A 13,661-nucleotide genomic window follows, 5' to 3' on the forward strand; every position below is an offset into this window, starting at 1 on the left:
GCCGAGTCTAGCATGGATTTCTGCCAAAAGCTTCCGCCCTTCCTCTTCGGAGATGCACCTTTGAAGGACTCCGGTAGTGCTATTCTTATAAAGCTCTCCCTCATGGACCTTGTAGGCTTTAGATCGCTACACTGTGCATTGTGCCTCATTTTGGTCCTTGGGCAGTTCCTGCCTAGTTAGGTTGGCTAGGAATGGTTCTGTCCATGAGGCGATGACGGCCATCATCACGTGGGCTGAAGGTGTTATTTCGATGGCAGAGCCTCTGATTGTGTCAGAGTGTTCGGTATCTGATGATGTGGCCGGGTCCGGACTATTTCTACCGGTGTCCCCTTCCCATACAACGGATGGCTTAAACAGTTTTTCCAAGAAGATGTTAGGTGGGACAGGATCGCGCTTAGCGCCGATGCAGGCGAGGATATCCGCCGCTTGATTGTTTTCCTGAGCCACATGGTGGAATTCAAGCCCCTCGAACCGAGCTGACATTTGGAGGACGGCGTTGCCATATGCCGCCATTTTCGGATCCTTGGCATCAAAGTCTCCATTTATTTGAGATATTGCGAGGTTCGAGTCTCCACGCACCTCCAGGTGTTGAATGCCCATGGAAACTGCCATCCGGAGACCATGTAATAGCGCCTCGTATTCGACTGCGTTGTTGGAATCTGTATATAATATTTGGAGTACGTATTGGACTGTATCTCTAGTGGGGGACGTTAGGACGATGCCAGCCCCAAGACCAGCCAGCATTTTAGAGCCGTCAAAGTGCATGATCCAATTGGAGTATGCGCCTTACTCTTTAGGGAGTTCGGCTCCTGTCCATTCGGCGATGAAATCGGCCAGTACTTGCGACTTAATGGCTCGCCGTGGTTTATATGTTATGTCGAACAGGAGGAGCTCGATAGCCCATTCGGCAATCCGGCCCGTGGCATCGCGGTTGTTTATTATGTCATTAGGTGGTACTTTTGAGGCCACTGTGATTGAACACTCTTGAAAGTAGTGTCGTAATTTCCGGGATGCCATGAATACCATGTATGCTATCTTTTGATAATGTGGGTACCGTGATTTGCATGGAGTGAGGAGAGTGGACACATAATAGACCGGCTTTTGAAGTGGGAATTTATGTCTGTCCGTCTCTCGTTCGACGACGAGCACTGCTCTTACAACTTGGTGAGTTGCCGCTATATATAACATCATTGGTTCACCAAAATTTGGCGCGGCCAAGATTGGGTTGGTGGCCAGGATGGATTTTATTTCTTCCAATCCGGCCGTGCTTGTGTCCGTCCACTCAAAGTGTTCGCTGCGCCGAAGAAGGCGATAAAGGGGGAGTGCCTTTTCTCCTAATCGGGAGATAAAGCGGCTTAAGGCCGCCACACATCCAGTTAACTTCTGGATTTGCTTGAGGTCAGTTGGGATAGCCAACTGAGACAGAGCTCAGATTTTAGCTGGATTTGCTTCAATTCCTCTACTGGAGACGATAAAGCCCAGGAGCTTTCCGACGGGTACGCCAAAAATGCATTTTTCCGGATTGAGCTTAATGTCGTATGTTCGGAGATTGTCGAACGTGAGCCTCAAGTCGTCTATTAAGGAGTCGATGTGTCTGGTTTTAACGACCACATTGTCTATGTATGCCTCCACTGTTTTGCCGATCTACTTTTCCAGACATGTCTAAATCATGCGCTGATACATTGCGCCGGCGTTTTTGAGCTTGAAGGGCATTGTGTTAAAACAGAAGGGGCCATATGGAGTGGTAAATGCCGTTGCGGCTTGATCATACTCCGCCATCTTAATTTGGTGGTAACCGGAGTATGCGTCGAGGAAGCACAATGAGTCGTGTCTTGCGGTAGCGTCGATAATTTGATCGATGCAAGTGAGGGGAAAGGGATCCTTTGGGCAAGCCTTATTGAGGTCCTTGAAGTCGACGCATAGGCGCCAGGATTTGTCCTTCTTTCGTACCATCACCAGGTTTGCTAGCCAGTCCAGATGCTTTATTTCTCTAAAGAATTCGGCCTCCACTAACTTGGCTAGCTCCTCTCCCATGGCTTGTCGCTTAGGTTTAGAGAAACGCCAAAGAGCCTGCTTGACCGGCTTGAATCCTTTTAGAATGTTAAGGCTATGCTCGGCCAGCCTGCATGGGATTCCTAGCATGTCTGAAGGATGCCACGCGAATATGTCCCAATTCTCGCGCAGGAACTCCCGTAGTGCGGCGTCTATAGCGGGGTTTAACTTTGCCCCGATGGATGCTGTTTTTGAAGGGTCTATTGGATGGACTTGGAATTTGACTATTTCATCCGCTGGTTTGAAAGAGGTGGACTTGGATCTTTTGTCTAGTATCACGCCGTCCCTGTCCACTGTGGAGCGCGGCGCGGTTAATTCCTCCGCCAGAAGGGCTTCGGATAATGCCTCGAGGGCCAGTGCGGCAGTTTTGTTCTCGGCGCGGAGTGCTATGTCTGGATCACTAGCTAGAGTGATGATCCCATTGGGCCCGGGCATCTTGAGCTTCATGTATCTGTAATGGGGTATGGCTTGGAAGATTGTGAATGCCTCCCGCCCTAGAAGGGCGTGGTATCCGCTACTGAACGGGGCCACTTGGAATGTAATTTCTTCAGACCTGTAATTCTCCGGAGTGCCGAATACCACATCTAGTGTGATTTTCCCAGCGCAACGTGCCTCCCGACTAGGGATGATTCCTCGGAAGGTCGTGCTGCTTTGCTCGATACGGTTTCTGTCTATTTCCATTTTTTGAAGAGTCTCATCATAAATGAGGTTTAATCTGCCGCCGCCGTCCATGAGCACTTTAGTGAGCCGAAAGCCGTCCACAATTGGACTGAGGACCAAGGCGGCTGGTGCTCAGGCTATTCGGAATTTAGGTTCGTCACTGGCATTGAAGGTGATAGCCGTGTCGCTCCATGGATTTATTGCTACCACATGGCAGTCTTCGGCAAGGCTGCGGAGTGCTCGCTTACGCCTATTATTTGAGGCGAAGGTCTCAAAGACTGTCAATACTGTATTGTTATCCACGGGATGGTGCTCTGAGGTGTTTTGGATGAGGAGATCATCACCGCTCTTGGCTACCTGCCGGAGTACCCAACATGCTCTAAGGTTGTGTTTTGGTATGGTATCCGCTGTACTATGAATTTTGCAGGGCCCGTTAAGCCATCCCTCCAATACAGTTTCACACTCTGTAGTGGGATTTTGCTTCTTTGTAATTGAGTCGGGCGACTTATGAGACTGCACCCTTTTATTTCGGACTGGGGGTTTTGTCAGAGCCGGATTATCCCAAAATTTTGTTTGGGTTTTCGAGGTGCTTTCCATCGCACAGTACTTCCGTACTATGGCCGCCAAGTCAGCGAAGTGTGCTATGTCATGGCAACTTATGGCGTTGAGGATTCCCTTGTCCATGCAATTGTTGCAAAAGAACGAAATTGCGTCTCGCTCGCGACAGTCCTTGACCTTGTTCATTACAAGGAGGAATCTGGCCCAATAGTGATGTACTATCTCTTGGGGATCTTGCCTAATGTTGGAAAGATCGTTTGTATCTGGGTGGGTGGGTGGATTCAAGTCCAGACCTTGACCCAATCTGAGACCCCAGGGCGGGGGAGTTTCCGATCTTGGAAGTTCGGGCTCTGAGATGTTGCCCTGCAGGTTCGGCATGCAGCCTGATTCTAGGTTCAGGGTTAGGGCGATGTCCTCCTATGGGCGGGTATCCGGCTCGGAGAGCTCGGGAATCCGGACATAGTTCTTCCTCGGGATAGAGGGAGAATCTCCGCATTGCTCCTCCACCACTGCTATCTGATGGGTGACCGACGGAGAGTTAATCTCCCTTTGGTCGGGTTTATGCCAATCCGATCGTAGTCCGTAGCGACTCCCAGAGCGGCGATGCGATCCAAGAGCTTGCTCAAAGAGGAGAGCTCCATCGGATCCATCTGCTCAGCGAATTTCGAGCCGATGTGGAGGCTATTTTCGATGACCCGAGAAGTCATCGTCGGTGCAACGGCCGAGCGGGCGGTCATGACGAAGCCGCCTAGTCGGAGAGTTTGGCCTAAAGCCAGGGCTCCCCCAGAGGTGATGTTGTCCTTGACAACGAGACGAGCCATACCTCCTTATGATGACGACACAGTGGAACTCTCAATGAAAGCACCAATGTCGGTGTCAAAACCGGCGGATCTCGGGTAGGGGGTCCCGAACTGTGCCTCTAAGGCGGATGGTAACAGGAGGTAGGTGACACGATGTTTACCCAGGTTCGAGCCCTCTTGATGATATGAGTATTACAAGAGTTGATCTACCACGAGATCGTAGAGGCTAAACCCTAGAAGCCAGCCTATGGTATAATTGTATGTTGTCCTACGGACTAAACCCTCCGATTTATATAGACACCGGAGGGTTCTAGGGTTACACAGAGTCGGTTACAAGGGAGGAGATCTACATATCTGTATTGCCAAGCTTGCCTTCCACGCCAAGGAGAGTCCCATCCGGACACGAGACGAAGTCTTCAATCTTGTATCTTCATAGTCCAATAGTCCGGCCAAAAGGATATAGTCCGGCTGTCCGGAGACCCCCAAATTTAGGACTCCCTCATAGACGTTGTTGGGACTCCAAGTGCAGAGGTTTGTAGGACAGTAGCAAATTTCCCTCAAGTGGATGACCTAAGGTTTATCAGTCCGTAGGAGGCGTAGGATGAAGATGGTCTCTCCCAAGCAACCATGCAACCAAATAACAAAAAGTCTCTTGTGTCCCCAACACACCCAATACAATGGTAAATTGTATAGGTGCACTAGTTCGGTGAAGAGATGGTGATACAAGTGCAATATGGATGGTAGATAAAGGTTTTTGTAATCTGAAAATATAAAAACAGCAAGGTAACTAATGATAAAAGTGAGCACAAATGGTATTGCAATGCGTTGAAACAAGGCCTAGGGTTCATACTTTCACTAGTGCAAGTTCTCTCAACAATAATAACATAATTGGATCATATAACTATCCCTCAACATGCAACAAAGAGTCACTCCAAAGTCACTAATAGCGGAGAAAAAAGGAAGAGATTATTGTAGGGTACGAAACCACCTCAAAGTTATCCTTTCTGATCGATGTATTCAAGAGTCCGTAGTAAAATAACATGAAGCTATTCTTTTCGTTCAATCTATCATAGAGTTTGTACTAGAATAACACCTTAAGACACAAATCAACTAAAACCCTAATGTCACCTAGATACTCCAATGTCACCTCAAGTATCTGTGGGTATGATTATACGATATGCATCACACAATCTCAGATTCATCTATTCAACCAACACAAAGTACTTCAAAGAGTGCCCCAAAGTATCTACCGGAGAGTCAAGACGAAAATGTGTGCCAACCCCTATGCATAGGTTCATGGGCGGAACCCGCAAGTTGATCACCAAAACATACATCAAGTGGATCACGTGATATCCCATTGTCACCACAGATAAGCACGGCAAGACATACATCAAGTGTTCTCAAATCCTTAAAGACTCAATCCGATAAGATAACTTCAAAGGGAAAACTCAATCCATTACAAGAGAGTAGAGGGGGAGAAACATCATAAGATCCAACGATAATATCAAATCTCGCGATACATCAAGATCGTACCATCTCAACAACATGAGAGAGAGAGATATCAAACACATAGCTACTAGTACATACCCTCAGCCCCGAGGGTGGACCCCTCCCTCCTTATCATGGAGAGCGCCGGGATGATGAAGATGGCCACTGGTGAGGGGTTCCCCCTCCGGCAGGGTGCCGGAACGGGTCTAGATTGGTTTTCGGTGGCTACGGAGGCTTCTGGCAGCGGAACTCCCGATTTATTCTGTTCCTTGAAGTTTTTAGGATATATGGATATATATATATATATAGGAGGAAGAAGTACGTCGGTGGATCTCTGAGCTGTCCACGAGGCAGGGGGCGTGCCCCCACCCTCATGGGTAACCCAGGACTTCTGGTCCATCTCCGATACTCCGTGTGCTTCTTCTGGTCCAAAAATAAGTTTCGTGAAGTTTTAGGTCAATTGGACTCCGTTTGTTTTCCTTTTCTGCGATACTCTAAAACAAGGCAAAACAGAAATTGGCACTGGGCTCTAGGTTAATAGGTTAGTCCCAAAAATCATATAAAATATCATATAAATGCATATAAAACATCCAAGGTTGATAATATAATAACATGGAACAATCAAAAATTATAGATACGTTGGAGACGTATCACCCAGTTAGATTAGTCTAGGAATAGTTAGGTTAATTAAATCACTTGATTAGTAATGTGTAGATGACATGTGGTTCCCTTTCAATCAAATTACTTTTATTTATTTGTTTAGGTACAACCTATGACATGTGGGCCACTCCCTGCCGTTTTGACTAGTCAAAGTTGACTTGGTCAACTCGGATTAAAACAAATTAAAATAAAACCAGAAATTTTAGAAATTGTTTAAACCTTTGAAAATTAATAGAAAATAATCTGTATGTCAGATGAAAAAGTATTATACATGAAAGTTGCTCAGAACGACAAGATGAATCCTAATGCGCAGCCCGTTCGCCCGCCACACATCCCTAGCATAGTGAAGACACAACTTTCCCCCTCCGGTTGATCTGTTGAAAGCGCGAAACAGCGGGGATACTTTCCCGGATGTTTTCCCCCTTCGCTGGTATCACCTCCTACTACCTTAGGGAACACTTAGCACCGTTACTTGTCATGTCATGCATCATTATGCATGTATTGGCATTGTATTCGTTGTTTCTTCCCCCTCTTCTCTTCGGTAGACTACAAGACTGATGCTGCTACTGGTGCCCCGATCGACTACGTTGTTGACGACCCCTACTTGCCAGAGCAGTCAGGCAAGATCCCCCCCTTGATCAACCCGATATCGCCTATTCTTCTCTCTACTTCTTGCATTAGAATAGTGTAGCATGTTACTGCTTTCCGTTAATCCTATTCTGATGCATAGCCTGTCCTTGCTACTACTGTTGTTACCTTTACCTGCAATCCTAAATGCTTAGTATAGGATGCTAGTATTCCATTAGTGGCCCTACATTCTTGTCCGTCTGCCATGCTATACTATCGGGTCATGATCACTCGGGAGGTGATCACAGGTATATACATATATACATACATACTATACAGGTGGTGACTAAAGTCGGGTCGGCTCGTAGAGTACCCGCAAGTGATTTCGATGTTGGGGGCTGAAGGGGCAGATGGTTCCATCCAGGTAGTGGTGGGCCTGGGTTCCCGACGGCCCCAAACTTTTACTTTGTGGCAGAGCGACAGGGGCAGGTTGACACCACCTAGGAGAGAGGTGGGCCTGGCCCTGGTCGGCATCCGCGATTACTTCAAAATAGCACGCTTAACGAGATCTTGGTATTCGATATGAGTCTGGCCACTGGCCTATACGCACTAACCAACTACGCGGGAACAGTTATGGGCACTCGATGTCGTGGTATCAGCCGAAGCCTTCATGATGTTAGTGACTGAGCGGCGCGCGCCGGGTTGGACTGGAACACCTGCTCTTGTATAAGGGAGGCTAGGTCTCCCCGCCGGCCGCGTTCGCAACATGCAGGTGTGCAATGGGCGATGGGACGAGACCCCTGCGCCATAAGATTTAGACTGACGTGCTGACCTCTCTGTTGTGCCTAGGTGGGGCTCCGACGTGTTGATCTTCCGAGGCTGGGCATGACCCAGGAAAGTGTGTCCGGCCAAAGGGGATCGAGCATGTTGGGAAATGTGGTGCACCCCTGCAGGGAAATTTATCTATTCGCATAGTCGTGTCCCTCGGTAAAAGGACAACCCGGAGTTGTACCTTGACCTTATGACAAGTAGAACCGGATACTTAATAAAACACACCCTTTCAAGTGCCAGATACAACCCGGTGATCGCTCTCTAACAGGGTGACGAGGAGAGGATCGCCGGGTAGGATTATGCTATACGATGATACTTGGTGAACTTACCATCTACTCTCTTCTACATGCTGCAAGATAGAGGCTGCCAGAAGCATCGTCTTCGATAGAACTAGCTATCCCCCTCTTATTCTGGAATTCTGCAGTTCAGTCCACAGATACTACCCCTTTTATTGATACCAATGCATATGTAGTGTAGATCCTTGCTTGCTAGTACTTTGGATGAGTACTCACTGTTGCTTTCCTACTTCTTTTTCCCCTTTTCCCGGTTACTGCAATCATATGATGGAGTCCAGGAGCCATAGGATTTCGAGGATGATTCTACATGGAGTTTGAGTTCGAGGAGTAGTTAGGAGTGTTGGGGATCGTAGCAGAAATTTAAAATTTTCTACGCATCACCAAGATCAATCTATGGAGTAATCTAGCAACGAGGGGAAGGAGAGTGCATCTACATACCCTTGTAGATCACTAAGCGGAAGCGTTGCAAGAACGCGGATGAAGGAGTCGTACTCGCAGTGATTCAGATCGCGGTTGATTCCGATCTAAGCGCCGAACAACGGCGCCTCCGCGTTGAACACACATGCAGCCCGGTGACGTCTCCTACGCCTTGATCCAGCAAGGGGAGAAGGAGAGGTTGGGGAAGACTCCGTCCAGCAGCAGCACGACGGCGTGGTGGTGGTGGAGGAGCACGGGACTCCAGCAGGGCTTCGCCAAGCACTAGGAGAGATGAGGAGGGAGAGAGGTAGGGCTGCGCCAACATGGGAAGAACTTCGTGTGTTGGGCTGCCCCTTTGCCTCCACTATATATAGGGGGAGAGGGAGGGCTGCGCCCCCACCTAGGATTCCCACCCCAAGTGGTGCGGCAGCCTTAGATCCCATCTAGGGTGGCGGCCACAAGGGGGAGAGGGGAGGCGCACCTGGGGTGGGCCTTAGGGCCCATCTGCCCTAGGGTTTGCCCCTTCCCCTCTAGGAGGCGCCTTGGGCCTTGGTGGGAGGCGCCCCAGCCCACCTAGGGGCTGGTTCCTTCCCACTATTGGCCCGTGTAGGCCTCCGGGGCCCGTGGCCCCTCCCGGTGGACCCCCGGACCCCTCCGGTGGTCCCGGTACACTACCGGTGATGCCCGGAACACTTCCGGTGGCCAAAACCATACTTCCTATATGTCAATCTTTACCTCCGGACCATTCCGGAACTCCTCGTGACGTCCGGGATCTCATCCGGGACTCCGAACAACATTCGGTAACCGCGTACATACTTTCCCTATAACCCTAGCGTCATCGAACCTTAAGTGTGTAGACCCTACGGGTTCGGGAGTCATGCAGACATGGCCGAGACAACTCTCTGGTCAATAACCAACAGCGGGATCTGGATACCCACATTGGCTCCCACATGCTCCACGATGATCTCATTAGATGAACCACGATGTCAAGGATTCAATCAATCCCGTATACAATTCCCTTTGTCTATCGGTACGATACTTGCCCGAGATTCGATCGTCGGTATCCCGATACCTTGTTCAATCTCGTTACTGGCAAGTCTCTTTACTCGTTCCATAACACATCATCCCGTGATCAACTCCTTGGTCACATTGTGCACATTATGATGATGTCCTACCGAGTGGGCCCAGAGATACCTCTCCATTACACGGAGTGACAAATCCCAGTCTTGATTCGTGCCAACCCAATAGACACTTTCAGAGATACCCGTAGTGTACCTTTATAGCCACCCAGTTACGTTGTGACGTTTGGCACACCCAAAGCACTCCTACAGTATCCGGGAGTTGCACAATCTCGTGGTCTAAGGAAATGATACTTGACATTAGAAAAGCTTTAGCATACGAACTACACGATCTTGTGCTAGGCTTAGGATTGGGTCTTGTCCATCACATCATTCTCCTAATGATGTGATCCCGTTGTCAATGACATCCAATGTCCATGGTCAGGAAACCGTAACCATCTATTGATCAACGAGCTAGTCAACTAGAGGCTTACTAGGGACATGGTGTTGTCTATGTATCCACACATGTATCTGAGTTTCCTATCAATACAATTCTAGCATGGATAATAAACAATTATCATGAACAATGAAATATAATATAATAATAACCAATTTATTATTGCCTCTAGGGCATATTTCCAACAGTCTCCCACTTGCACTAGAGTAAATAATCTAGTTGACATCGCCATGTGATTAACACTCACATGTCACATCGCCATGTGACCAACATCCAAGAGTCTACTAGACTCAATGATCTAGTTCACATCACTATGTGATAAACACTCAAAGAGTTCTGGGTTTGATCATGTTATGCTTGTGAGAGAGGTTGTATTCAACGGGTCTTGCCATATTCAGATCCCTATGTATTTCGCAAAACTTTATGTCATATCGTAGATGCTGCTACCATGTTCCACTTGGAGCTATTCCAAATTGTTGCTCCATTATACGTATCCGGTATATCTACTCAGAGCTATCCGGATATGTGTTAAGCTTGCATCAACGTAACTCTTTACGTCGAGCTCTTTATCACCTCCATAACCGAGAAACATTTCCTTATTCCTCTAAGGATAATTTTGACCGCTATCTGGTGATCCACTCCTAGATCACCTTTGTACCCTCTTGCCAGACATGTGGCAAGGCACACATCTAGTGCGGTACTCAGCATGGCGTACCGTATAGAGCCTATGACAAAAGCATAGGGGATGACCTTCGTCCTTCCTCTTTCTTCTGTCGTGGTCAATCTTCAAGTCTTACTCAACTTCACACCTTACAACTCAGGTAAGAACCCCTTCTTTGACTGATCTATTTTGAACTCCTTCAAAAACATGTCAAGGTGTGCGTTCTTTGAAAGTATCATCAGGAATTTTGATCTATCTCTATAGATCTTGATGCCCAATATGTAAGTAGCTTTATCCAGGTCTTCCTTTGAAAATCACTCTTCAAACAACCGTTTATGCTTTCCAGAAATTCTACATCATTTCGAATCAACAATATGTCATCCACATATACTTATCAGAAATGCTGTAGTGCTCCCACTCACTTTCTTGCAAATACAAGTTTCTAGCAAACATTGTATAAACCTAAAAGCTTTGATCACTCAATTAAAGCATATATTCCGACTCCGAGATGCTTGCTCTAGTCCATAGAAGGATTGCTGGAGCCAGCATGCCTTTTAGCATCCTTAGGATCGACAAAACCTTTTATTGTATCACATACAACCTTTTCTTACGAAAACTGGTAAGAAAACTCGTTTTGACATCCATCTGTCAGATTTCATAATCGAAAAATATAGCTAATGCTAACATGATTCCGACAGACTTAAGCATCACTACGGGTGAGAAATTCTCATCGTAGTCAACTCCTTGAACTTGTGAAAAGACTCTTTCCCACAAGTCGAGCTTCATAGACGGTAACATTACCGCCCACGTCCGTCTTCTTCTTAAAGATCCATTTATCTCAATGGCTTGCCGATCATCGGGCAAGTCCATCAAAGTCCATACTTTGTTCTGATACATGGATCCTATCTCGGATTTCATGGATTCTAACCATTTGTCGGAATACGGGCCCACCATCGCTTCTCCATAGCTCGTAGGTTCATTGTTGTCTAACAACATGATATCTAAGACAAGATTACCGTACCACTCAGGAGTAGTACATATCCTTGTCGACCTATGAGGTTCGATAGCAACTTGATCCGAAGCTTCATGATCACTATCATTAACTTCCTCTTCAACAGATGTAGGCGCCACAGAAAACATCTTTCTGTGTTGCATCACTCTCTGGTTGAAATAAAGGTTCGACAACCTCATCAAGTTCTATCTTCCTCCCACTCAATTCTTTCAAGAGAAACTCCTTCCTGAGAAAGGACCCGTTCTTAGCGACAAACAATTTGCCCTCGGATCTAAGATAGAAGGTGTACCCAACTGTGACCTTTGGGTATCCTATGACGATGTGTTTGTCCGCTTTGGGTTCGAGTTTCTCTGGCTGAAGCCTTAAGCATCGCAGCCCCAAACATTAAGAAACGCCAACTTTGGTTTCTTGCCAAAGCAATGTTCACACGACGTCGTCTCAACGGACTTAGATGGTGCCCTATCTAAAGTGAATGCAGCTATCTCTAACGCATAACCTCAAAATGAAAACGGTAGATCGGTAAGAGACATCATAGATCGCACCATATCTCATAAGGTTCGATTACGACGTCCGGACACACCATTACCCTCTGGTGTTCCAGGTGGCTTCAACTGTGCAACAATTCCACAATGTCTTAAGTGATTGCCAAACTCATAACTCAGAAATTCTCATCGATCAGATCGTAGGAATTTGATCTTCTTGTTATGATGGTTCTTTACTTCACTCTGAAATCGCTTGAACTTTTCAAACGTTTCAGACTTGTGCTTCATTAAGTAAATATACCTATATCTACCCAAATCGTCAGTGAAGATGAGAAAATAGCGATATCCACCGCATGCTTCAATTCTCATTGGATCACACGCATCAGCATGTATGATTTCCAACAAGTCACTTGCCCATTTTATTTTACCTGAAAACGGGGTCTTAGTCATCCTGCCCATGAGGCATGGCTCGCATGTGTCAAGCGATTCAAAATCAAGTGACTCCAAACATCCATCGACATGGAGTTTCTTCATGCATCTTACGCCAATATGACCTAAGTGGCAGTGCCACAAGAAAGTGGTACTATCATTATTAACTCTACATCTTTTGGCGTGAACATGTGTATTACCACGACCGAGATTCAATGAACCATTCACGTAGGGTGCATGACCATGAAAGGTATTATTCATGTAAACAAAATAACCATTATTCTCTATCTTAAATGAATAACCGTATTGCAATGAACATGATCTAATCATATTCATGCTCAACGTAGACACCTGATAACATTTATCTAGGTTCAATACTAATCCCGAAGGCAGATGGAGCGTGCGATGGTGATCTCATCAACTTTGGAAACACTTCCAACACACATCGTCACCTCGCCCTTAGCCAGTATCCGTTTAGTCCGTAGCTTTTGCTTCAAGTCGCCAATAATAGTAACTGAACTGGTATCCAATACCCAGGTGCTACCAGGAGTACTAGTGAGGTACACATTAATAACACGTATATACTTTGTTGAAGTTTGCCAGCCTTTTTATCTACCATGCATTTGGGGTAATTCCGCTACCAGTGACCGTTCCCCTTACAATAGAAGCACTTAGTCTCGGGTTTGGGTTCAACCTTGGGTTCCTTCACTGGAGCGGCAACTGGTTTGCCATCCATGAAGTTTCCCTTCTAGCCCTTGCCCTTCTTGAAACCAGTGGTCTTGTTAAACCATCAACACTTGATGCTCCTTCTTGATTTCTACCTTTTGCGGTCTTAAGCACCGCGAACAGCTCCGGGATCAACTCCATCCCTTGCATGTCATAGTTCATCACAAAGATCTAGTAGCTTAGTGATAGTGGCTAGAGAACTCTAACAATCACTATCTTATCTGGAAGTTTAACTCCCACTTGATTTAAGTGATTGTAGCACCCAGACATTCTGAGCACATGCTCACTAACTAAGCTATTCTCCTCCATCTTGTTGGCAAAAGAACTTGTCAGAGGTCTCATACCTCTCAACACGGGCATGAGCCTGAAATACCAATTTCAGCTCTTGGAACATCTCATATGTCTTATGGCGTTCAAAACGTCATTGGAATCCCGATTCTAAGCCGTAAAGTATGGTGCACTAAACTATCAAGTAGTCATCAGGATGTGTCTGTCAGGTGTTCACAA

The sequence above is a fragment of the Triticum urartu genome, chromosome 7 (assembly GCF_003073215.2).
Source record: "Triticum urartu cultivar G1812 chromosome 7, Tu2.1, whole genome shotgun sequence".
NCBI classification, from domain to species: Eukaryota; Viridiplantae; Streptophyta; class Magnoliopsida; order Poales; family Poaceae; genus Triticum; species Triticum urartu.